Source organism: Leptodactylus fuscus, chromosome 10 (assembly GCF_031893055.1).
Source record: "Leptodactylus fuscus isolate aLepFus1 chromosome 10, aLepFus1.hap2, whole genome shotgun sequence".
In the NCBI taxonomy this organism is placed as follows: domain Eukaryota; kingdom Metazoa; phylum Chordata; class Amphibia; order Anura; family Leptodactylidae; genus Leptodactylus; species Leptodactylus fuscus.
In genome coordinates, this window is record NC_134274.1 from 26,140,917 (window position 1) to 26,168,692 (window position 27,776).

General features: G+C 44.7%; 1 protein-coding gene across 5 annotated transcripts in view; it reads left to right on the top strand.

Annotated features, from left to right (window-relative positions):
• Positions 1 to 27,776, top strand: part of JMJD1C (jumonji domain containing 1C) — a 167,785-nt gene that overhangs the window by 76,558 nt on the left and 63,451 nt on the right. The window contains exon 1 of one of the 5 annotated variants that reach the window (XM_075257477.1): positions 26,073 to 26,429. The exons of the other annotated variants lie outside the window; for them this stretch is intronic. The gene's annotated coding sequence lies outside the window, so the exon portion shown is untranslated. Of the gene's footprint in view, positions 1 to 26,072; positions 26,430 to 27,776 lie in introns of those variants that run through there. 5 annotated transcript variants of the gene reach the window in all.

Genomic DNA, 27,776 nt, shown 5'->3' on the forward strand with positions numbered 1-27,776 from the left:
GGCACCTTGTGATCCAGTATCAGTGTGGTTTGATAGCTTGGCGTGGATGTGACTCCAACATATGTTGGCCCTTTGTACATAGACGGGTGCCATACGGCCAATAAACTATCATCTGAATAAGTTCTAATAGTGTCTAAAACTGGACCATCTGTTTATTGGCAAAATGATGTGCTTCTCCCTAATATTAGCCTTATATGTTGTGTGGATTCTATACTGCCCCCTGTAGTTATGGACAGGCATAGTCTATATGGTAACCTGTTTGCTTTAGCTTTTCCCTTGCGTTTATAGTATTCTTGGCAAACACAATGAAATGACTGGTTTTACGGCGGCCTGTATTTCGGAGCTACTACCTATAGTAATACAGGGGTCTTGGTTGCTTTAAAGGTTAATTGCCTGTACTGAAGGACATAGAACGGGGTCAGGTATTGACCGTCTCTGCCGCATTCGCCACTGCACGGTGAGAATACCAATCACAATGGATTGATGAAACCGGCTTACAGAAAGCAATTTCCATTTCTAATGTTCACAGGCCGTGTATTGTAGAGTCTGGTGCGTGAGGGCTGAATGATGGGAGGCAGACGCTCATTATACTTGTGGAGGACAATGTGCATTGTTTACTGTCAGCTGGATAAGCAATGTAATGTTAACCGGGGAACCCTGTAAGAGCTGACAAGTCAACCATATATCATGGATAGGCTGAATGGGGTACCTGGAGACCCCACAGTAAACAGTTTATTGTAATTGGTATCTTCTGGTGATTTGGGGTTCTCGCTAGGAAATGTCTTGCCCACTGCACTGTATATATTGTGTCCCGTATAACCCTGGGTAGAGGAATGGCATCAGGCGAGGCGAGCTGACACTTGTGTAGTAGAAGAAATGCGGACATAGGGATAGAGTAAATGACTAATTGTTTCTATTGTAGATGACTTCATGCTTCACAGAGTGCAATGTAAACTGCTGGGATATTTGTGGTCTGTTCACACTGAGAGCACATACTTGTATTTTGTGGTTTCTGCATGATGCAGGCCATTATTTAGCTAGGCCTCCTGTTATTAGTTGTGAAATGCTTCCATACTACCACTGGACCGTGTGCTTGTTTGTAGGGTTTTTTTGGTATACTTAGAGAATCCCTGTTTTGGGGGGATTTTTAGCACCTTTCTCATGTATAACCATTGAACTAACCATGAATGGATCAATATATAAACTGGGCCAGGAACTGTGTGTTTTACTCTACATACACTCCTCTCAGTATTGAGAACACATGCACACTCGGTCAGTGGTATAAACATGAATGGAGCTCTAGGAAGGGTAATTTTGTGACCAATGCCTTGTTCAAACTCCTTTTGGATAAGACATAAATGGTGGAGGTGACATCTGGGCCCCACACAGATCAGCTGTGCACTCATCTATAGATATAACACAGGGTTGGAAGTAGATGGCTTCATGCCCTGTGTAGTGGCCAGGCGCTGGTACTGCAGCTCGGCTCTCATTGGAGTCAATGTGATCTGATTCGCAGTGACAGCCCTGGAACTATATAGTGGTCGGGTGCTATCTGCTTCCGGACTTGTGTTGTGTGGCACAAGCATTGGAAGCGGCTGTTGCCCCATTAGCGATCAGATATTTATGGTCGAGAAAGAGGCCAGGAAAACCTAAATCCTGGACACTTTAATTTCCCTGCATTTCCCCACCAGTTGGACTATAGTATGATACAATGTTCATTGAATTCAAAGGGCTTCTCCTGTAATTCATGGACAGGCCAGGTCCTTTAGGCTATATCCACACTGGATGATTCTGCTGCATTTTTCACAGCTTTTAGCAGAGATACCTACTGGCTTGGCTTCCATCTTTTACATTGCAGCTGGTTCCAGTCTTAGACCTCGTGCACATGACCTTGTGTATTGCCAGTGTGCTATTTGTGTTTTTCACACATGACCCCATTCATTTCTATGGCCCCGTACACACGGCTGTTTATCTTCATGGACCTATGTATGGGGCTGCAAGCCTGGGGCAAATTTAAGTCCTGTTCCTGTCCGTTTTTAGTCCTGGGCTCAGTGAATGGGGCCATTGAGGCCATTCAATCACGAAACAGAACATGCCAGTACGCCTTTCGATGTCTCTCGTCCCTGCCTTTTATAGTCCCTATAGACTTAAGTGGTTATGGCCCATTTGTTGTCACATGACCACTGTAGCCAATCACTGGCAGCCCCTAAGTAAATGGCATACATTATGTATTATCAGCTCTTAGAGAGCGCGCCGCTGGTTTAGAGGTACTCCGGTAAACGCCAATGTATTTGCTATAGAAAAGCAAATAGACGGATATAAAGTGAAGTATTGTCAGGGAACTTTCGACAGGAGCTTTGCAGAAATTCCTGTTTGCTTTCTTGGTTATTTCCTTCCAGCCTTAGAAAAAAAATTCCATTATTTCATGATGATCTTTAGAGCCAATGCAAGAAATATCAAATGTTTAGAAAATAACCAAGTGGAAGTACACGGCGGTAAAAAGTTAGGACAAATGGAACAGTGGAGACTTCACACAATCGCTCAATTCATTGTGTCTGGCAAGCTGGGGATTTTTCTTTTCTGTATCCAGGTGACCATGAAATGAAGCAGTGACACTGAAAATTGTGTTATGTCTGTATTGAAGGATTACTGTGACTCACCCTGCGTGATGAGCCTTGCCGAGCGAACGTTTTATAAAAGAGCAAAGGATAACCCTTTTTATGAATCATACTTTTCATTAAGTGCAAACTTCTGCTTAACCACTGAAGCGCCAGAAAGCTGTCACAATACGGAAGTAAGATATCACAATGTGTCTGCTTGATGTCTTTGTTTTATCACTTACTGATTATAGGATTATCGCTCTCGTAGTACAATCTGTCACGGGCAAAATAAGACACCTGACATATAGATAATAGATATTTCAAGGAATCGTTGATCTTTAGATTCACATGGGCAAACTTTAAAGGGGTCTTTAAGCTTATAAAACATATAGAAGTACCCATATGTGTGCAAATGCTTAGTAAGTGACGCTGCCCTAAATCAGGAGTTGGAATCTATCCTTATCATTGTCTTGCACAGCTCTGTGCTGCCTCTTTGTTTTGATGCGGCCAGGGCTTGCTTTGGGTGGATTTGCTATGATTCCAGCCCTTTCTGGAATCTATTGCCTCTATTGCGAGGTGTAAGGTATAATTACTCGGTGTATTCATATGTATTGCTGCTTTTTATTAGATACTGCACAATCTGCTGCCCAGTATGTGAAACAGGATTCCTTCACAGATGAAGATTAAGGAGAAAGATCCAGGATGCATTGAAGATAATCGGCTTGTGAGATGTAATGTCCAATACTTTAGTGAAAGGGAGAGGGAATATAGCTACTTGTTCAGTGTATATAAAGCAGGAGATGAGCACTGGGAGGCATATATTTGCTACAGACAGAACATGAGGAAGTGACTTATCTTTACTGCATGTGTTAACCAATTACATATGTATTTTACAGATCAGAAAATGCAATTAAACTGCTTGTTATTTCAGGATACAGGATCAGGCAAATTTGTGTTGGTGTGTGTGTATGTATGTACTGTATGTGTATATATATATATATATATATATATATATATATATACCTGACCGCCATGGCGCGTCTTTGCTATTTGCATAATGTTCCGCTAACCTAGCGCACCAGCAGTTTTTTTTCTCTCTATTCTGTATGGTAGTATTGTATGACTGTGATTTTGGCTGCTTTACCCTTTGACATTAAAGTGCACATTATTGTAATGAAGGTAAATTCCTCTTTCAGTCACAAATAAGACAAGACGTTCTACAGATTTACCGTTTTACTTGAGGAGGTGACATAATGGTAATTGACAAGCCTACCCTACAATTGTTGTGTCTGATGCTACAATAATGTATATGAAATCTCTGATCTGTCAGAACAAGTCTAGAACATGTATATGGATGAGATTTCTAATGATAGTTGCAGCTAACCATATGGGATACTATGACCATGGTTGCAGATATTCTTACCTTTATGTCCCATTGACAAGCATACAAGACAATACAAGTCCTTTGGTCAGGTCACGGGCAAATCTTCCTGCTTGTTGCCAGCTTTCCAGCTTTGTGTATGTTCCCACAGACACTTAGCTGTTGTTCAATGATTTCTGCACATGAATGCCTATCGGGTCCCCCCTGTGGTTTGGTTAATCCCTGTCTAAACAGATCCTGCTTTCTTTCTCCTTGTTATATATGGGAAGTGACCTATATTGATCTGTTATCCGCCTGCTTCTTTGTTTTCTGCCGTCACCTGTTTTTCACCTTTCAAAACACAGAAGTGACTCTGAGGCATTTAGGATAATCCGTCAGTAACATTATACAGTCTTATATTATGTTTGTCACTAGAATGACCCCACCATTGACAGCAAGCACAGAAAATCCCCCCCACCTCCATCCTGTCGCTTGCCATTGGCTCATTTAACACAAGAAGCAAATAAAGCTATATACCTTCAATAGCTGTCAGATGATGAACACTTGTTTGACCAACAGCGATTCCCCTGTATAAACATGCACACTTGGTTCAGTTGAACTGGCATTGGTTTCAATACAGAAAGAATAGTAAGCTTCTTCTGTCAATAGCTTATCCGCCACGGGAGCTAAAGGATGGACCGGCCGGTTCTGCCAGATTGATATTTTAGAGCGGTGCTCTCTGTTCTGGTTGGTCTCCTACTCAGTGGTGTAACTAAAGTCTTGTGGGACCAGTGCAATCTTTTGTCCGGGGCCCCCTACCTCATCCCTACAGTGAATTCTTGATACTGATGGTTACGGGTGCTAAGGAGATTAATCCACCTTAGTGTGGTTTGAGTAATCTGTGGGTCTCCTTGGCTTATGGACCAGATGGAAGCAGCAATCTCAATACTGAGGCCAGTGCTTATGGGCCCCCTAAGGCTCCTGGGCCCCAGTACAACTGCAACATCTGCACCCCCTCAAGTTACGGCCCTGCTCCTGCTGATGTCCATAAGGGGACAGGGGTTGTCTTCAAAGTAGTGGTTGTGTTGCGGAGCTCAGCTAGTAGTAGAATGTCTTTAGATTGGTTACCAGTGAAGGGTACTGGACATGGGAACACCCCCCCCCCCCCCCCCTCATGTATCATGTAAGCCAAAAACTTATTTTATGAGATGATGTAACTCACATTTCTACCTCTCATCTGAGACGGGGGTTGAATAGGGTCATTACTTGTCTTTTTGGTGTATTTTTCTTACTGAGGGTGTTTCCTGCCCTATACTTTGTTCTTTACAGTCTTTATCTTCAGTCGTTTTTTAGGAATTTCCTGTGCACTCTGCATATCCGCCAGATATTCTATTACAATGGCTAATCTGAATACTTTCCCTTTGGAGGTGTTCCCTCGAATGTCATGTTCTGTATTATCTCAGCGGTGTGTAACTTGGGTGAACTTTGACCACAAACCATTGTCACCATGAGGGCAGTCACATTAGACTTGTGTATTCAGGTTTTATCTCGCAGTGACTTTGCTGCCTGTGTTTTTTCTCCAGTATAAAGCCTCATACACACACCAGAGACATTTGCAGAGGAGGAGTCCCTGGGGCTCCTTACACTATTGGTTGATGCTATGTATGCCCATTGTACTATAGGGTTATCCTTCCCTAGAAGTGAATGGTTATAGCGAAGCATCAGCATTGCACAAACTAATCTTTATATACCAACAAAACTAAATGCTGCACTATATTAGGGCTCCATACAACCGACGAATGTGCATGTTTTATAGGGTCTATCCAACTTTAGATCTGGGGCCCCCACAAATTTGCCATTTCCGATGCGATCCGCACTGCTTATTCACTGTATAGCAAATGTAGTGAGTGCTGTAGTGATTATCCCATTCACTTCTATGGGAAAACTGCTGCAATACTCACTATGACCACTATTGAAATGACAGCGCGTGAGCTCTGCAGAGCTAAATGGATAGGACATAAATGTTACATAAAGCTGGATGACTCCTTTAAATAAGGAGTGTGTGCATGTGCCTGAAATAGGAACATTAAAGGTTTTTTTTTACGCATCTGATTAGTGGGACTCCAACTCCTAACACCTTTACCAATCGCCCCTGCTCGGTCACAGGCATCAGAACTGTTTAGTGGCCACAAAGATCCTGGTTGTAGCCCCTTTACTCATCTATTCGCAGGGACTGCTGGGAGTTGGACCCCGCTTTTCTTATAATCATAACCTATCCCTAAGATAGCATTATTGGAGAAGGGACAGCGTCTATACACAATAGATAGGCAACCAACGTCGGTGGACATTCATTGGATTTGTATAGCCACCTGCTGCTGTGAGACCACTGTAAATACTACAGCCCTATATCAGTGGTAGTAACGGAGAATAGTAGAAAGGAAATGTTCTATCCCTTTAATTTTTATGTGGAGTGAACAATGTAGTTGGAGGCTGTGGTGAGGAGGTCTGTCAAACCAGTTGGGGAGGAGGAGTGTAATATATTACCAGCCTGGGGGTGGACATGAGTAATTTCTGAGTATCTTCTAGAGATATGAAGCAGTGGATGACTAGCTCCGGGTTACACAAGTATGGTTATGGATTCATCCACAAGTCTCTTCTGTTTTATAATGTAGATTGTTCTTGTATTGTCTGTGAAAAACTGTCGGTAAGTAAATTGTATCTCGGGCTCCGAGTTGCGCTGACACTATGGCCCGCTCGCTCTGGGTTAGGCGATAAGATGTGCTAGCTGAAGGTTAGGACAGGTGTTGTGCAGGAAATTCTAGGACTGATGACCTTATTACTGCTTTGTATGCAGGGCGGGTGAGGCCGGGGATAATGCAGTCTGTCTGCTGTGCCGGCCTGCTCTTTGGATTCTGGCAGAGCAATACTCATGAATCAGATTTAATGGTACAGAGAGAATACTGCATGCTGAGGGGAATTGGAATCTGTGTCTCCCGCATCTGCTCGAGTCAGCAGCCAATGTATTGTACCGCAGCCCTCTCCTGTCAGAACAGTCTGGGAAGGTTACTTAAGGGTGCAATGAGTCAAGTCAATGATCCCAACACTAGTTATTAGGAAATGAGTTGTCGTATGATGTCAGCCAGTATAGACTGGTGGAGAACCTAGCCGCATCATTGTCATCCATTCTGTTGGGGAGAGACGCTATGGAAATGGCTTAGAGGGTGATAGCTTTGGTAAAGTAGTGATCGGGACGCTAATGGAGTTGAGTATATCATTGGCTTTCCTAGATAAGAAATGGGTTATTGTGGCAGGAGATGAGGGACATTCATGTAACCGTTCCTGTAGTTCTGCATGCATGCTATTTTTTCAACCATTCTGACCTTCATGGATTATTAATGTAATGTTATGGAGGATCCGTCACCTTTCCTAGTACGTCTGTCTTAGCCAATACTTCTATTCCGTGTGATATGGATTCATCATTCTCCATTCGCCAGAGTCACGTGTTTGGTGCAAGACGCCTTATTGTGGCCTTGGGGGTCCAGGACCTGGCTGCTTCATCTAAACAGATTTATTATAAGTCACACCAGTTCTCTAGTGCAGGTTATAATGGAAATTTACACCAGTTTCTAATTGGTGGAGAATTCCATTCTGGTGCAGGGACGGCTGACTAATCTATGAAGAGGACGCAACCTTTGTATAAGGGTCAGGCTGTTTATTAAGGCTATGTTCACATCTGCATTGGAGTCTCTCCATCTGAAGACTGTCATAGCGTGCTTTGAAAATCGCCGGAGGAAAAAGTGCTGCAAGTCCGACCTCTCCTCCCTGCCACCAGGATTTAGTGTTGCAAGTCCATATGAGCACCGACTTTACCACCGCAAGTTTGATATCTGCAATGTAACCGGTTACTACTCATTGCGACAATCATGGTGGGAGTCTTGCATCTTCTCCACCAACCACTTTACCAGAGACCTTAGTTTATCGACGGGGGTCCCAGGTGTCCTACCCCCACTGAGCAGATATTGATGACCTTTCTTAAGGCTAGGTCCGTTTAGGAGTGCAAATCCGTGGCAGATCACATACCAGTACAAATACACATGGGGTCCTTCTGACTCCTGAATGCTCCCCTAATAGTCATATTGTTTTATATATGCAGATATGACCTTTTCTTCACAAGTATGGCTGACTGATTTATGGTAAACTACTGACTATCCGTATGGCCTGAGGTTCTTATATTGTAAGTCTTCTCCCGGAAAGCAGATCGTATACATTAATGTATGCAAACACCATGGCACGGAGGGAGAGTCACGGCAGTGTCACCTTCAGCTCGTCCTTATGAGATGCATTACTCTTTATCAATTACTGGCTGGCTGAATAGAATGGGAAGTTCTGTGCCATATTCAGGGCTGGACCCCCTCCCCTCCTAAGTGTATACAGTCCTATAGATTAATCACATTACTCACACCTCCATTTCCTATCACTTTCTATCTTCCCTGGCTGCTGCTGCTGCTTTGGATAAGTTGTACAAATCTCCCATTATTGGCTAGAGAAGAACATCATGCTGGGAACTGATGTGATAACATTGGCAGCGGGACAAGGCAGAATTAGATGGGGGTGCAGTTTCTGTCCACTGTTTGGCTCATGGTTGCAGGCGCTATTGGTACATGGAAAAAGCAGAATTACTTGTAATATAACTTGGCCTGTCACCCCAAATGTCTTGTTCTTACCTTCTCCTAACACGTGCTATGATATTGCTGTGCTGCCAGTCCTCGGGATGTTTACCATGTGTATGTATTGTGCAATGCATTTCTGCTGTATATTTTACAGGGATAGAAGAGTGTGTTTTATTGGCAACGGGGTTAGAGCCCATGGGCATTGTAGTGATGCAACCACATTGTTGTATGTAAACACACTGCAGCGGCTAGGAGTCGTCCTATACAGGGCATGTATGGGAAACCCCTTCCTTTATTAAAGGGAACCTGTCAGCAGTTTAAAATGGTGCTACAACTACAACCACTGCTTTATAGGGAGACCTTCTGCCATTTGTATACCCTAGATAGAAGAAGCACTTTTAACAATTCCTGTGCTGTATATAAATTGGAGCGCCTTTACACGACCAGTTCTGGCCTGGAAAATATAGTTTGTACATCGTCCTCATGTCCTGCACTGCAATGCGTCTGGAGATTGGGACTCACAGTATCATTATTATCTATAGTGCTGTGAGTCACTGCCTCACTACTGCCCATGATTACAGTATGGGACAATAGTCCTGGGGCCGTGACTCGCAGCATTATAGATGACTATGGAGCAGGCTAGCTGGGAAGTTCTTCAGCAGACAAGGGTCTTGCCATCTTATCACAACCTCTTCTATTTAGTCTTGGCCGAAATTTCTTTGTGGGGAGTCAGTAAATCCTGGCAGGACTCCTAGGAAAGAAAGACAGACTCCTCTGACCGCTAACCCTGTATTAGTATGTGTAGGTAGACTGATGAGGACTCTCCGTCTCTCCTTGGAGTCCTGTCCGAGTTTAAGCCAACCCTACATGACATGACTGACTCCCCACACATGTGCATGCTCGGCTGAATGGGGAGAGGCCTAAAAGCCATGGCCAGCTACCAGTTTCCCAAGAACAAAAGGATCAGACAGTTACAATCCATCTGCCTGATCCTTCTCTTCCATGACTTCTGCCATCAGGGATAGTTGGGAGGCCCACCATACACTGTTGATGGTTGGCCTGTTGGTGGATTCAGCTTTAACCTGATTTTCATTTAGAAATCCTGCTTCAAATCTAATAACCTATACATAACAGATGCATACAGCTCTGTTTCTCTCTGTGTCATATGTCATAAATTACCCAAAATGTTCTCTTTACTGGGGTCATCTGGATTTTTTTTTTTTTTTTTTTTTACTCTGTACACTGTATAATACCAGACCCAAACAGCGGATCAATGTTGGGGTCAGTTATCGCCCCCTATCAGTCAGATACTGGCGACCTACCCTGACGATAGACTGACAGATCTAGCAACCACAAGTGCAAGGAGCTGAAATCCTACATCTTGGAGCCCGTCCCTAGTTTGCTGATGCACGCTATAGTCAGCCGCTTGGAATTTGTGTTCCCTGCATCTAGCCAGGTTTATAGTTACAGAGGCAGATGTATACATACTGTATATACATACACACCTAAAATATATTGCTCCTCAACCAGACGTCTTTTAATGGCTTCTTGGAAGAAAGTCATGTATGCAGGTCATACTGGGTAAAATCCTCCACTGCAGTATACAATAAGTGATTATATAAGATGCCGTGTCTCCAGGGCTCTTCCGCCTCTCACCCACACACAGTCTAGCAGAGGATGCTCCCCTTCCCCCGTCTGTCTTGCTTCACTCTCATTAACTCTCTCCTTAACCTGCTTTCCCTTTCTAGCTCATGTTCCTGTTTGTGCAGCTTTGCATCTCTCCTCTCATTGGGCACGGAGAGATTTTCTTCTCCCGGAGCACGGGGGCTTGTGAACTGTAGCAGTGACTAGTCGTGGCCTCCATGGCCAGTAGGTTTGCCGCCATGGTCGTAGTTGCTCAAACAAGGTATGTACTTTGTGTGTCTCTGATGTTGCTTGTGCTTGTAGTGCGGTCAGTAGAGGTGAGAGCCGATGTGGTATTTTATACAATGACACATTATGTCAGGCATCCTGTGACAAGCCGCCATGAAAAAGCGATTCATTATCTCTGCTGATTAGTACGTTTAGTAAATGACTTTACAAGGCATCGCGAATCCCGCGCTAATGTTTCCATCAAACACTACAATAAAATGCCAGGTCAATTATTTGTCATTTCATGGAGTTATTGGCCTAATGATGGCCACGTTGAGATTGCTCAGCTGTAATCTGCCGCTCGACAGGCTAGGTTAATTTGTGATTAATTATGATATTTCCTATACAGTGAGTAATTGAGCTGTGTAATAACTCTTATATCACTCGCATATGGGTGTGGAAATACATCCCAGAACTAGAGATGTCTCTGGTGGCAAGGGGGGCAGATATTTTCCTGTACTTTGTAGGGGGTATTCTGGTAATAAGTTATCCCCTCTCTACTTGATAAGTCTGATCTGTTACATAAGTGGGGTCTGACCAATGGCACCCCAGCGATCACAAGGACAGTGTCCCCAGATTGCAATGGTTGTGCTTACTGGCTGCCACTCCATTCATCTGTATGTGACTGGTAAGATAGAAGAGTCTCATAGGCCCAGTTCACATGTGTTTGGGGAGTCTGCTTGGAGACCTAATCCACATAAAAAAGGGGTTACCTTATTTACCCACGGACCCCATAGACTATAATGGGGTCTGTGTGGATTGTGGAGAGAAAAGTGCTGCTTGCACGGAGTCCCTGAACGCAGATGTGAACCAGGCCTAAGACTGTGAATGGTGCAATAATGTGCCTGCTCAAGTGATATTAGGGTATGTTCACACAGCAGAATTTGACACTGATTTTGAGGTCGATTCCACCCTGATTCTGGCTCAAATTGCATAGGAGGTTGTGCTGCTCTATACTACAAACCTCCTATGCTCCTATATTGGGCACCAGAAAATGCAACAGAGATTGGCACATGCAAGACCAAGTTGGGCCCACAAGCGGACCCCCAAATGGAAACCTAAGCGTAGATGTGAAGCCGGCCTTACATGGCTGTTTTGTGATTTTTGCCCTTGGGTTCAGAGCGAGTTGCTGGTGACATCCTGTGGTCTCTGCAAAGGGAAACATCTCTTCCCCCTAACATTACCCATCAGGAGAACATTAGGTTTGGCCAGGTTACATCTTTACCTGCCCAAATCTTTGTATCCACCAGTTTAAGGGTACGTTTATTTGATGGAATCTTTGTCTTCCAGTTCATTTCAATGGGAGGCTGAAAAAAATTTACTAGTGGTATAAAGAAGATTCCTGCCTGATCTTTGGGCACCTTCTACCCCAACTTGCCATTGAAGTGAATGGGAGAAGAATATGTCTTGCACAAAATTGACATTGTGAGCGTTCCCTAAGGGGTTTGTGACGTCTCTTGCACCCGCGCATTTACCGTCCTCTATAGAAACTTGTTTCGCTCACAGCTGTCTTATGTCTGTGGTCAGCAGTAGAGATTACCATCAGAAAAACCTTGTGTTTTTCCATTCCGCAGTTGGCTTGGCCACATATAAAATGTGTTCCCTTTCATTATCGAGTGTCAGGGAGATAATATGTGACAGTAGCAGCCATGATCCAGCGCCGTATTCATCACATTGAAATGAACGTGTGACGGTGGCACCGGTTACATGGATCAGTAGAGAAATACAGAGAAAAATGAAAATGCTAAAACACCAAGAAAAACAAGTGCGAGAGGGGGGTTACTATGACAACGGCTCCCGCTCGCACAAACCACTGTCCTCTATTCTGCTGCTAAGTGCAAGCAAGACGGTAGGGAGAGGAAAGCTCTTAGGATCTGGAGAGAAATGAGTCTTCCTTCTGACTGCTAAATAATATATTATTTCCTGATAGGAACGGGAGAACTGAAAATATTCTGTAAGGTTACGGTTGCTGCAAGGTGCGCACTGAGACTGTGTGGGCGTTACATGGCCCATGTAAGGGTTGGGATAGGTCTAGGGAGTCGTGTAACATGGGGCTGGGGTCTGCAGGTGACGCCGGTCATACACAAGATATTTATCTGCAGATCTTTGGCAGACCCAGCTGTTAATCTTATATGGATAACCACCATAAATAGCAGATTTTCAGCAGATAAATGTTACGTGTGTGGCCATCCTAGGGCTCCATGCATATCCATTAGACAGCACATGGATGGTCGTGACCGAGCCACAAAAACGACACCTGTTCCTTGTTTTTCTCCTCGGTCCTTACACACAGATCCATTAAAGCTATGGATGTGTGTCTAGGTCTGTATACTATCCATCATTACAGATCTGTAATAGCACATGGAGCAGAGCGACGGCAGTGTGCACGGAGCCCTAGTCTCACTTATCTTATTGTCTTACAGCCATTCCTTCAAGTCCTGATGCTTACAGTTTCCACAGCAGAGAACTGTCTGCACTATATATAGTATATAGCACTCACTTAGCAAAGATTCGCACTGCTGTAGGTTTCCACATAAAACATAGATATTGCACACAGGACATTTTGCTGACGTCGATACGGTTCTATTGCAACCATTTCCTGTTCCTAAAATACTTTCTCAGTTTTTGTCGCGTTTGCAATTTCCATATTATGGGAACAGATTACATGGGGAAGGGGAATGGTAGTATTTATAGTGTAATGTAGGTCATCTCTATTGGAGGAAAGCTTTGTGTTCCGATACTTGGCTTACTAAGGATCTACTTTTTTTTTTTTTAATGCTGAGCTGCATCTGGTATTGCAATTCAGCGCCATTCACGTCTAAGTCCAGGCAACAAGTTTAGGTTTTAGATTTATAGGGTACCTCGCTAAAATGAAGGCCAGCGGGGCTTATCTGAGCGCGGTGGTCCTGGCTCCACTCTTCTCGGATAGCAGAGCGAGCCGCCTATGTACTTGTACTCTACTTGCTGCACTGTATGGGGGCCATGATGGGGCACAATGCTCCCACTCCTGCCCATTCATTTTAAGCATTACTTAAATCATCACTACCCATAGCTAACATCTGGTTGTTGACGGTAACGCTTTCCCTTTAAATTGTCCCAATGGCTAAATATACTGCGTTATCTGTGACAATGTTTAAGAGCCACTTAATCCAGTTTTTACCTTGCGACATATTGCTAAATGCAACCTGATATCTCAACATATTGTCATTTAGGTCAAAAAGATGAGCAGACTTGTAGTGCAACTCGCCCACATTGGACTGGACAGGCCCGCAATGTCATAACTACCCTAATAATAGACCTGTTGCATCTCCGAGCAAGAATGTAGACCTGCTGGTCAGTAAGTTGTGCGGATCAAGGAGCCCGATCCTCCACCTTAGTATGATGGGCACACTAAACAGAAGGCACTCAGATGACATCAGTGCCATCTTGTCCCTATTGACTTCAGTGGGGGCCACACACCATTGGAGATGCCACACACCATGATAGGACCTGCATCGGCCCCCATTGGGAGAAACTTGATATACACTCCCAGTTGTGTGCATGACGCCTTAGAAAACGGTTGCAACTTGTACACTCACCGGCCACTTTATTAGGTACACCATGCTAGTAACGGGTTGGACCCCCTTTTGCCTTCAGAACTGCCTCAATTCTTCGTGGCATAGATTCAACAAGGTGCTGGAAGCATTCCTCAGAGATTTTGGTCCATATTGACATGATGGCATCACACAGTTGCCGCAGATTTGTCGGCTGCACATCCATGATGCGAATCTCCCGTTCCACTACATCCCAAAGATGCTCTATTGGATTGAGATCTGGTGACTGTGGAGGCCATTGGAGTACAGTGAACTCATTGTCATGTTCAAGAAACCAGTCTGAGATGATTCCAGCTTTATGACATGGCGCATTATCCTGCTGAAAGTAGCCATCAGATGTTGGGTACATTGTGGTCATAAAGGGATGGACATGGTCAGCAACAATACTCAGGTAGGCTTTGGCGTTGCAACGATGCTCAATTGGTACCAAGGGGCCCAAAGAGTGCCAAGAAAATATTCCCCACACCATGACACCACCACCACCAGCCTGAACCGTTGATACAAGGCAGGATGGATCCATGCTTTCATGTTGTTGACGCCAAATTCTGACCCTACCATCCGAATGTCGCAGCAGAAATCGAGACTCATCAGACCAGGCAACGTTTTTCCAATCTTCAATTGTCCAATTTCGATGAGCTTGTGCAAATTGTAGCCTCAGTTTCCTGTTCTTAGCTGAAAGGAGTGGCACCCGGTGTGGTCTTCTGCTGCTGTAGCCCATCTGTAGCCTCAAAGTTCGAGGTACTGTGCGTTCAGAGATGCTCTTCTGGCTACCTTGGTTGTAACGGGTGGCTATTTGAGTCACTGTTGCCTTTCTATCAGCTCGAACCAGTCTGGCCATTCTCCTCTGACCTCTGGCATCAACAACGCATTTCCGCCCACAGAACTGCCGCTCACTGGATGTTTTTTCTTTTTCGGACCATTCTCTGTAAACCCTAGAGATGGTTGTGCGTGAAAATCCCAGTAGATCAGCAGTTTCTGAAATACTCAGACCAGCCCTTCTGGCACCAACAACCATGCCACGTTCAAAGGCACTCAAATCACCTTTCTTCCCCATACTGATGCTCGGTTTGAACTGCAGGAGATTGTCTTGACCATGTCTACATGCCTACATGCACTGAGTTGCCGCCATGTGATTGGCTGATTAGAAATTGAGTGTTAACGAGCAGTTGGACAGGTGTACCTAATAAAGTGGCCGGTGAGTGTATATGCATTAATGTCATGCGCTGACCATACTGAATGAGACCCTAACATGAATCCTTCTCTCTCCTTATATTACAGATTTCTGAATAGTGTATCCTACATATAGTGGCACCTCAAACACAGCTTTGTAGTTAGGCTGGAACTAGGTAGTAACATTTTTGCTTTTACTTGAGTGATCCCTGCGGCTTCGCCACCGTATACCAAGTACAGCATTGTACATAGCATAGGGGCTGTGTTTGGTATTGCAGCTCAGCCCCATTTATTTGAATGGGACTGAGCCATTACAATACCTTGTGACCAATGAGGATGACATCATAGGTACCACAGCATTCATGAGCCCAATGGATATACCAAGTGTCTGACTCCCACCTATCACATATGGATGACCGATCCTAAGGCTAGGTCATCAATATGTGAGTCCTGGAAAACCTTTTTAAGTCTTTAACCCAATTCTAAGGCTGTCTTGCAAGGCTGTTCCCTTTAAGAAGATATATTTATGACCTCTGACACCTTCTATAACCTCTGTGATTAACCCTTTCTCTGCTTATGTTACGGTCACATCCTTGTGTTGAACTTTATTTGTCCCCCAATCCGGTATCCAAATGTGTAGAAGTTTCCCGTCCTTAATTAACCCCGTTCTATTCATTTAACTTGTATGACCTTAGTCAGTTGCCGGGCAACCCATCTCCAGCTCCATTGTAAATCCCCAGAGCGCAAACCTCACAGCAGCCGAAACCGAATATCCATCCAGGTGACAGAAATAAAGCCAGGGAAAGAGAACTCCAGCGGATTAGATGACTAGATGCAGACTAATTCGACTTCATAAATCATACATTAGCTTTACAAATAGGTTCTTCAAAGTTTCCACAATTTAAACAGTGGGGGTAGAAGCGTACCGGTGGGATGGAGCCTGTATATACAGTGGGTTTGCTGCACATCTCTAGGATACTGGCCAGAGCCATAGAAAGTGATTGGCTTATGATGGAGGGAGAGAAGCTGAGCTCTGTGGTACATAGGGTCATATGATAGAGGAGAGAAGCTAAGCTCTGTGATATATAGGGTTATACAATGGAGGGAGAGAAGCTGAGCTCTGTGATATATAGGTTTATATGATAGAGGAGAGAAGCTGAGCTCTGTAATATATGTTATATGATAGAGGAGAGAAGCTGAGCTTTGTGATATATAGGATTATACAATGGAGGGAGAGAAACTGAGCTCTGTGATATATAGGTTTATATGATAGAGGGAGAGAAGCTGAGCTCTGATATATAGGGTCATATGATAGAGGAGAGAAGCTGAGCTTTGTGATATATAGGATTATATAATGGAGGGAGAGAAGCTGAGCTCTGTGATATATAGGTTTATATGATAGAGGAGAGAAGCTGAGCTCTGTAATATATGTTATATGATAGAGGAGAGAAGCTGAGCTCTGTGATACATAGGGTCATATGATAGAAAAGAGAAGCTGAGCTCTGTGATATACAGGGTTATATGATAGAGGAGAGAAGCTGAGTTCTGATATATAGGGTCGTATGATAGAGGGAGAGTAGCTGAACTCTAATATATAGGGTTATATGATAGAGGGAGAGAAGCTGAACTCTAATATATAGGGTTATATGATAGAGGGAGAGAAGCTGAACTCTAATATATAGGGTTATATGATAGAGGGAGAGAAGCTGAACTCTAATATATAGGGTTATATGATAGAGGGAGAGTAGCTGAACTCTAATATATAGGGTTATATGATAGAGGGAGAGAAGCTGAGCTCTGTGATATATAGGGTTATACGATGGAGGGAGACATGCTGAGCTCTGTGATATATAGAGTTATAGGATAGAGGAGAGAAGCTGAGCTCTGTGATATATAGGGTTATACGATGGAGGGAGATATGCTGAGCTCTATGATATATAGGTTTATAAGATTTTGAGCAGGATTTCTGAGTAAAAGCAGAGTACATCCTCTCAGGACTCCTAAGAGACACAATTAGAGTCCTGATCACCCCGCCCATACAGAATGATGTGACAGCTTTGACTGTGTGTGTTTATACAGAAGGCTTTCGATCACTGTGAGAGCTGGGTAAGCCATCAGAGGTATCGGTCAGCAGCTTACGCCCTATTGAAAACTCATGCACTCTCAGCTAACATGAACATGCGTGTGCATTGGGGAAGTCCGAATGAATATCTGTTGATCAAATGAGCATTTGCCTGACCTTTGTATGTTGTAACTTGCTTACCTGATAGCATCTCCTGAAAAACAACCGCATGATGCTTAGACATTTTTAACACCGTCTCTTATGCAGATGTGAACGTAGCCTGTGAGATAAGCCCTGGATGATGCTCTTCTGTGGCTTTTTTTTTCTTTTGGTTGTCAGGACACCCAAGTTGATGAGTATACAGCATCTAGTGATGCTTTTATCTCACAGCATCATACTATAGCTCTCAGACAGAGGCCACTGACACATGCTGTAGTGTTAGATACTATTGTACATGTCAATACAAATCAGTGTTCCCTGTTATATTTTGGAATATTGCAGTAAAATATTTTGCTTTTGCACATTTTTAGCCTAGGTTTTCCTTATGTAAAATATTTAGCATGAACATCTGTTTTTTCGTAATGAAGGCACCATCTGACAACTTTACTGTATCTGTCTATTACTAAACGAAAAACTGCTGCTTAGCCTGGCCTGCTATGTGTCTGCCTTCATAATGATGGCACCCAGATCCTCAGGATGAGCGATCTCTCTAGATGCCAGTATCCAGATGCCGCCTAATGAATACATGCTTCAGGCGCTTCTGTATGACCTCCAGACGACAATACTTCCTAACACAGATCTAGTGCAACGAGAGGCTTTGGCCTACATTGTGGTTAACAAGGACTGAAAGCTTCAGAGATTGAATTGTAGCCAAAGGAGATTGTGCGAGTCCCAACACAAACCATCACTGTGTCTTGCCCAAGTCTCAGAATATCATTGGGAAGAAGGACGTTCTTTTATGGCACTTCTTTGCTCGCCTGGCCTTAAAATTCCTCTAATTGTAACATATTTGCCTCTGATACATAGCACTATAAGGCCTTATTCACACATCAGGTCTAATTATTTTTTTTTTCACAGTCTATGTGAATTTCCATCCATCAACTGTTTTTCACATCCATTTGGTCTGTAAACATGAGCAGGACATGGGTGGCATCAATCTATTGTCCATTTTTCATAGATCTGTTGACTATGGGTGTTGGGGGTTTGTAAAAATGGACAAAAATGGGTTGTGCTCCCCCCCCCCCCATCCCAAAACAACCCCATTCCAATAAATTGAAATCCTAAAAAAAAAAAAAAAAATCTGTCCTGTGTTTTTACCAAGTACCGCTGTCTATTTCTAAACAAAGTAGATGTGAAAAACGTGAAGTTAGAAAGTGAAAAGCTTTACTACAACATACAAGTTAGCTGTCAGCATAACCCTGCCGAACCGTCATGTGGTTTGTGGTATTTTGGGGAAATTCTATGACAAAGGAAGTGTGCAATTACACAGAAAAAGGAAAGAAAATCAGCTGAAAGGTTTGTACAGGGTGAGATTAGAAGTGAGGCTTGGCTTGTAACCTACAGACTGCACCACCCTAGTCCTCAGGCTGCATCTGGTATTGCAGGTTAGCAGGAACCAACATGGCCGATGCATGGTGTAACACGGGCTCAGACTACTCAAGACAATGCTACAGAATTCAGGCATCGTTTGTATCAAAAGACTGTCATGAATCCCGACCGCCATGTTTATTAATCATTTTAGAAACCCGTTACATCTGATCCAACAAGACGACATGGCTTAGAGAACAAGGGTAGGTGCGTGGCTAAGGTGGGACATACTGTGCCTTCCGTGCCAAAATGTTGATGCTTTTTTTTTCTTTTTTTTCCTCATAGTAAACAAAGCCAAAGATTATTGCTGATCTAGTCTAGACAGTCTAAAGATATGCCAGTATCAACCACTGTGATGGATCTGGGGCAGTTTAGGGCTGAGTTCACATTTAGTTTTTTGTCTTCCATCATAAGAATATACCAGAAATCTTCCAACGAATGGCTACAATGTATCAGCCCCTCCCCCTGCACTAGAGGCACTAGGGTATGTTCACACAGATTTTCTTGCAAACAAAAAAAAATCTGCTTCAGGAATTAGGAAACTTTTTTTTTTTTTTACCATGATGCATTTTTCATTGCGGTTGTTTTGCTTCAGCTCACTGTGTGGACCTGGGAACGTCTCTTTAAAAAAAAAAAAAAAAAAAAGACACTGGTTTCTGCAAAAACCGCATCAAAAAATCGTGACGTGTTTTTTCCGCCTCCCTTTGACTTCAATGAGTATTTTCAAGGCGGAATCCGCCTGAAGATAGGTCATGTCTAGCTGAAAAAAAAAATCCGCTAGAGGAAACAAACTGCTACTGACTCCCATTGAAATGAATGGGAGGAAGATTTTGACGCGGATTCCGTGTCAAAATCCGCCTGCAAAAAACTGTGTGAACATAACCTTAAGGCTCATGTTGGGGAGTGTCTTGATGCTAATAGGGTGACAGACTTGTAGAAACGTCAGACATAAGGTACTTGGATGTCACCCGAGTGCTCTTGAACTAACTTATCGTGCACACTCGGTAATGTGCATGAAGCCTAATGGAGTATCCAGTGCAGATGTGCACGCAGCTTGTCGTGTGTTCAGACTGGCAGTACTAACTGCTACACAGTCATGTGTAGTCAGTGACGTAACTAGAAATGGCGGGGCCCTGTGGCGAACTTTTGACATGAGACCCCCCCCCCCCCCTTTCCGGATCAACGCCAAAGATCTTGACCGACTGATGCTCTATGATGCCCCATAGTGGCCCCTGCACACAGTATTATGCCCCATAATGAACACCCATGAACAAGACCCCAAAGTATAATAATTGGAGACCCTGAAGGTAACCGCTTTTTAATGCGTATAGGTTTCTGTTTGGGGGTCCCCAAGCAGACTCCACGAATGGAAACCTGAGCACAGATGTGAACCGGGCCTAAACGTCACATGATAAAATACAATTCTAGTATGTATAATGGTAGACATGTATAGAAGCAAATGTAGATAGATAGACAGACATTGATATGCTGTATATACTTACACATATACAGTACACATCTATTCACACACATACAGTCATATACAACATATACACACCTATCTACACACATACAGGACTCACACAGTATATAAGACACATAATGTAAACACATATACATATCTATACATATTTTATCCAAAAATATACTTACATGTGGCTGAATGGCTGGCTGCCCAGGACATGGAGGAAATTCTCTTCACTGCTATATAGCTGCACAGAAGTAACTACAGCGACTTCTCCTCTCACACTGCGATGCATTGATTTTTCTGCTGCTGATCTTCTCCTTATGGTAGGGAAAGTATGTGGCCCCTGAGGGTCTGGGGACCCTGGGAAATTGCCCAGTTTGCCACCCCCACCCCCTAATGCCGGTTACCGGCTGAAGTATCTCCAGCCGGTAACGGCCTATTAAGGAAAAAAAACGTGCAGGGGTAGTGGCTGTCGCCGGGCCCCTAATGTCCCGGGCCCTGTGGCAGCCGCTACCCCTGCTAGTCTGCAGACCCCCACACATCATGTCATTGTGAGCTACCCTGTATCCAGTGTACTTTACTATACTATTATGTATGTTATTACAGGCCGTCTTACTGCTTGTGATCTCTTTTGACTATGTCCGTAGATTAGATCTGGTAGATTACTATAACATTTCCTTGCCTTTGTAGAAATTTGGCCTAAAGGTGACTTTCCTGCATTAGTTTCTTCATTTATCAGCTGTCTACATACCAGCCGTGACATTTCCTTTTATTAGTGACTTTAGAATTGTGTTGTAACTGGAAAGTCCCTTTTATTTTTTACTTCTGTCGGTGCATACAATGGTTACGGATGTGTGCAGAATTTCTGCCAGAATCTTAGCTGAATGAAACTCTTCATCCTGACCTAGTAAGATGGTTTCTTGTAAAGCTATAAAGCTCTTGTAATCTGCGCCATCATTAGATTTATTCACAGAATTATTATTCGCCAACTTAAAGGGATGGTTTTATTATGGGAATCTTTATGAAGGTGCCCAGACCTCTTCAGTACTTATGCTGGTGACAGCTATTCCTACCAACTCCTGGGTGCATGTGCATGCTCTGCTCATCTTGCATGTATTGTAAATGGTAAGCCAATGTCAGGCACTTTGAGTATAAAGGTTCAGGCATGGTGAAGTTATAAATGCCTGATCGTTTCTTCTCCTGCCATGAAGAGTCAATAGGCCTTCATACTTATCACATAGTTGGGGGGGGGGCTAGGGCAACTTTCCCTAAAGAATGGATGGTCTTCATCAGACAAACCATTTAAAGGGGTAGAAAATAAATAATGGATCACTGCGAGCCATTGGACCACCACCACTCGTGAGAATGGAGGTCCTTTGCTCCCCGTATGTTTAGAACGATGGTCTTCCGGACGAGCTGCCACTCCATTTATTTCTATGGAACATCCAGAGTAGCCAAAGGTACTGAAATACAAGGGTAAGCCTTTCTGGTGATCGGTGGGGGTCCTAGTGATCAGACCCCAAATGATCTACAAAGTTATACCCTACAGATAAGGGATGAGTTACATTGTTGGTCAAAGCACTTCAATCTTCAGAGAGGTTACAAATATGCGCTGCATCCCTTACCCTAACACCTATGTGGGGTCTTGTGTGAATAGTTCCATTTATACAACAGATTTTTTAAAATTATTTTTTGCACCCCATGACCTAGTAAAACTGTGCTGTATATAAATCTATATACCTATGTTGACCTATAGCTTCTGGTGAGTCGCACGCCACACCCTTCATTCATAAATCTGGCATACAGATCGTCCTAACCTTGTTCTGGTATATTTACGACTTTGTTTTTGCATACCAAGCGTCTAATAGGTGTGCACAAGGTTTTAGGATGTCCATATAATAGGGCCTGCTGGCCGTCACCCGGGTCAGTTCTGACTATGTAGGGTTACGCTCCTTTCAGGGATCATTTACAGCTATAGGATGATAGATGCAATGTCTCATCAGTCATTTACAGATCGGAGATCCTACAAGAGCCGTGTGAGTGCTGGGACTGAACCCATCACCGCTCCTATGATTCATCTGATGAGTAAGTACAGAGAGCTGTAGTCATCGCCACCCCACACACTACAAGAATACCGCATGTTCTGGTGCTCAGATCTGCCGGATCATTGAAGTCCCTACCTGGTGGCCCTACTCCTTGTAGGAGTCCAGGATTAGACAGACATGGCTGATCTCTGGCAGGTTGTGTGTGGTATTGGTGCTTTTCATCAGCCTCTTCGATGCGGTATAACACACAGCATGTAGAGAGGTTTGGCAATGTTCGTGTAAGAAGATATCCCTGGCTTTCTAGTCTTGGAAGTTATGAGGGCATTAATAGTCATCCTTGATTTTACTACTTTGTGGTTATCTGGGCCGTATGTTCCTAATGGGTATTCCTCCTAAAAGGATTTGTGCAGTGTTGGCGGGATGTCTGCAGTCTAATGACATCACTTAAAGGACACCTCATCCGCCAGAACTTTACCCCAATCATTGGAGGAGCCTACTAATTTGGATAATTCTGTGGAACTAGAGAAAAGCAGGGCCCCGAGTTGCATTTTGCAATTTACCGTATAATGATGGGAATTGCTGAAACGAGGGATGGGGCTGTCCTGCACTGATCGGACGGGGGTCATGTGAGAACTTGTGGCCTCTAGGACATAGGTGAGATCTAGTAGCCCTTGTCATGTCACGTATATGGTGGAACTAGAAATGTAGAGTAGTCCTAAACATTAGACCAATGTGCAAGCAGCGTGTTCTGTGTGGAAACCAAGTGCACCTTGCGAACGCCGATATGAAGCGCGCCGTAGTTGTTAATGGGGATCCTATGAATGAACAGCCCGGCCATATGCACCTAGTGTATGTATTGGCACCCGATGTGCCGTCATCTAGTATGCAGAGCATAGCTTTCTATGGGTGCGGTATTATAGACCATATGGACCTTTATTAAGGCTGTGTACATGAGCCCCAACAGTGTCATGGAAGGCAACATATGGCGACCATTTATACTGTCTTATAGGGCCATGTCCACAAGCTCATGTCCTACTGCTGGCGGGGTCGGGACTGTACGTTATACTTCTATAATACTTGTCATGCTCTTCAGCAGTGATTTTATTAGTGCACATGAAACGCTTTCCCTAGCGCCTCAGCCATGACACCCTGTACTTGGAAATATATACTTAGTGTGAAGCAGGACTTCCTTGTCTATTGTAGGGTGTTATTATGCAGAAGTCCGGCCAGCTCGGCACTAACAATGAGCATGTGTGAGTCACTGGCATGACGGCTACATGTCAGCGCTTGTTTGCTATTATTAGGGCAGTGAACTTTGCTTTCCAGTTGGAAGATTTGTTGTGTGTAATGTAGATCTGCGGGTTACAGACTCTGTCACTTCTATTAAGGGTTAGTAGTTCCTTTCTAATAACCCTAAAGTGCGATCCTGTTCCCCTCTGCTGCCACCATTGGCCGGATACAGATGCTGGTTACAGTAGGATGGTCACAGGGATGTATGAAGGAAGGCATTGGGGCACTGTTATATCAGTGGAGATCTAAGTCAGCACCCCCAGCAATTGGCCCGGACACTGCACCATACATTCTGTAGGGGTGGTGCATGGTATTATAGCTTAGTGCCTGTGCAGTACTAAACACCGCCACTACAGAATGGGTAGCAGTGCTGAGCTGTGTCTCCACTCCCTTTGATGACAGGAGGTCCTGGAATCCCCCTTGAAACATAATGCAGGGTCCTGCACAGATTACAGCTGAATGCCAAGTTAATACATTTTGCAGGGGACGGTATATTAGGCTTGGATTCTGGTGTAGGCGCCATAAAACAAATCCTGAACATACAAGCTCTGCGTTATCATCTGGGAAACTACCGACCCCCAAAGTGGAAATCACTAGACCCCATTACAGTCAGTGGGATGTGTCACGCTCCATTGGTGCCTTTTAGGATGTTCTGCACAATAGAGGTCTATGAATATGTTGCAGTATACGTGACATCTAATGTAGGCCAAAAGCTCAGTGTGAATAGATCCTTACCTACATCAGCCCTTTGTTTTTGCAGAGAATATCTTTGTCTTGTCCCCAGGACTGTATATTAATAACCCGTATGTGAATCCTTTTTTATGGCACAGTAAAACCGCCGTGCAGCAGAGGACACAGTGTTTCTTGCACAACAAGCATCCACAGGCTTCCAGCCAAGATAGTAATTGAAGGTCAGACTGTTAGCGGAGTGCAGATCACTGAGCAGTTGGAATCTGGAGGAGAATGATAGTACCAGGCTACAAAGACGCCTCTGTCCTACTGGCGCTATTATACATTCCCCTACAGATACAGCGCCCCCTGTGGGGTGGCCGCCACCTGCACCTCTATCTTAGGTAATGGGGTGAAGTGATTTCTAATGTTATCAGAATCCCCCAAATACAAGAGCAGTGTGCGCCAGCCATAGGAAATAGCCTGAGCTTTGCAGCCGCGTTATAGGGGTGTTCATGGATTTACATATTGGTGGTAGGTCCTCAATACATCACCATTGGGGGGCCATCTAAGCACGTCCCTCAGTTACAGGGGGCAGCACCAGCTTGGACCTAGTCAAGGGAATAGGGCTAAGCTGCAGTACCAAGGACAGCCTTAAGTTATGTATGGCGCTGTGCATTATAAAACCCAAACACTGTGGCCTAGTCAGCAGGCTCTGGGTGTTAGGCGCGCGTGTGTGTGTCTGGGTGTTAGGCGTGTGTGTGTGTGTGCGGTTATTTTATTTGCTCCAAAGAGCTCATTTGCATATTGCCAAAAAAAAAAAAAACCCCAAAACCAGTGATATCTGAGCCCAGGTCTGCACACTGACTTAGCCCCATTCACATGTGAACCTGCGCCAAGAATGTAGACGTGGATCTACAGCAGGACAAGGGGGCGCAGGAGAAAGTGCTGACATTTCCACGTTATCAACATGTTCTAAGAGCGCGTTCACACCTTGTGGTTTCACCAATGCAACTTTCTATCCTGTGCACTTCTTCCACTACGGATGCGATATATCCACGGCCTCATTCGCTTATTCTGCGGTTTCATCCTATTTCTATGAATGAAAAAGTGCGCTATTATAAGGCGGCATTCACACCTGTGGCTTGCAGCACTTTGTCCTCTGGTGTTCTAGTTTATGTGGTCTGAGACCGCTGTGCTAGTGTGAATGTGGACATAGCACACTAGGTGGGGTTTTTATTTGGGGGGTGTTTTGGCACCTATTGTACCCCTGAGGGGAAATGCTGACAAGTGTGCGGTAAGTCATCACAGAAAACGCAGCCATGTTTAATAAAGCGCAGATTTGCCCCTCACGTTATAGTTTTCTCTGCCGCCGCCATTTTGGATGCCAGAAGTAAATGTCAGGGTGTTGGGAGAGCCGGTGATTGGGGGGCGCACAGGGGCGGTGGTGGGTGTGAGCACGTGACGGTGCCCGGATAAACAGTGCCTGCGCCCCCTCCTCCTCCTCCCCCCTCAGTCAGATGAGTAATGAGTAATGTGAGCCGCTCTGGAAGTGACTCCATCAGCACCTGTGACGGCGGCAGATTAGCCGCACACAGCCCCGCCCTCCCCGAGCTCTGCTCCCGCCCTCCCTCCTTCCTCCTCCAGCCGCCGCAGCTCCGCCTCCTCCACCCCGAGATCCGCCATCCTTCCTCGGCAACACTCAGCACTGCGACTCCCTGGGAAGCCCCGGCAATGCCTGCGGGGAGGATCCCACCTCCCCCTCTCGTTCACTAGGAGGCTCGTAACCGTGTGTCCCCCCCTCCCCTCCCCTGTGCCGGCTTATGTAAGCGACCTCTCGGCGGGGCTCCATCCTGCTCCTGGTTATCATGACCCAGATCTGGGCGCTCGGCACCATCGGTGACAAAAGCTGGGACTTGTGATCCGCCGCCCTGCCAGTGCCTGCCCGCAGTGCCCCCCTGGATTGGCAGCTGGTGACAGCCTCTGACTGCCCAGACCCATCAGGTATTCTGCTTTTCTCCTCTTCTGTCTGCTTCTAGGTCATCATCGGCACCATCGAGGCCATAGACTACCAATGATTCCGGTAACGTTTGCCGCCGCATCCCAGGCGGTCTCCGAAATCCCTCCAGTCATTTGCCCAGTGTATTGGACCACATGTAAAATCCTTCATTGTGATGTGTAGTTGGCCGCCGTGCCCACTGGTGGATTCTCAGTAGACGAAAACGCAACATTCGCCGTATTGCTTTCGATTCGATGAAAAGGTACCGGATCGATCATCCTTTATGGCCGTCATCGTTACGTCTATGGTCGGATTAAGGTGCTGCCCATCTGCCGGCAGCGGCTGCTGTTAACCCTTTCCCACGCTGAATCATATGGGACGTCTGATTATTTGCTGTAACCGGACCATCTGCTGCTCGCTCTCCAGTACTGGTGGGTATAAGGCGCTGGCAAGCAGCTTGTCTGTGCATGTGACTCTGCTTTAGAATAGTCAGTTGAGGTCAGTCATGACTTGCTGTGCCATTCACATTCTAACCAGGGCATGGGATGGGATGGTGGGCACCAGTTTTGGTGAGGGGACCCGCTGGACCAGCCTAGCAGGAGCAGACGGCAGGTTTCATATTGTGGAGTGGAGCACATGTCAGCCCTGGGCTGCATTTCCTGTGCCATATAAAGCTCTGTGCTTGCATCACCGGCGCTGACTTCTTACAGAGGCTGAGGCTGGTTTCCTTTGACTTTCATGAGGGTTTACTCTGTGTTTTTTTTCCCATATTTACTCACGTCGATGGAATGTGTTACAGCTTAAAGGCCCTAACATGATGATGTAGTCACTGACTCACTTCTTGCTTCTTTGGTGGCATAAAAAGCAAATCGTCTGTTTCTTGTTTGGAAGGGTTAAATGTGCCTGACCTAGCTAACATCCGTGCTGAGTTTTTAAGTTGTTCCTCTTGGGTGTGCTCTTGAGGTTCAGGGTTTAGATTGTGCTCGCCATTGATAAGTGCTGTGTACAACACTGCAGAACATGTCAGCGCTATAAAGTAAGTGACGGGCAACACTGATCTTGTCCAAAGTTTGCCAATTCATCTTCTTATTTAACAGATGAGGAGGTTGTTGCAATAATTTGGATATCTACAGGAAAGGAAATGTTTTGTAACATTTGTGAATCCGTCTTATTGGTGGTAGACTGACTGGTATGACCAGATGAAGGTTCTAGTAATGGATATCGATCAGCTTATGTCAATGGCAGAAGGTGAGGTTGCCAGTGCACTCCATTATCTGGCCATTTACCCCAGTCTGTCCTGGCTTCTATGTAACCTCTTTGGTTAGCCAGTCCAACTATCTCTTTGGGTTATT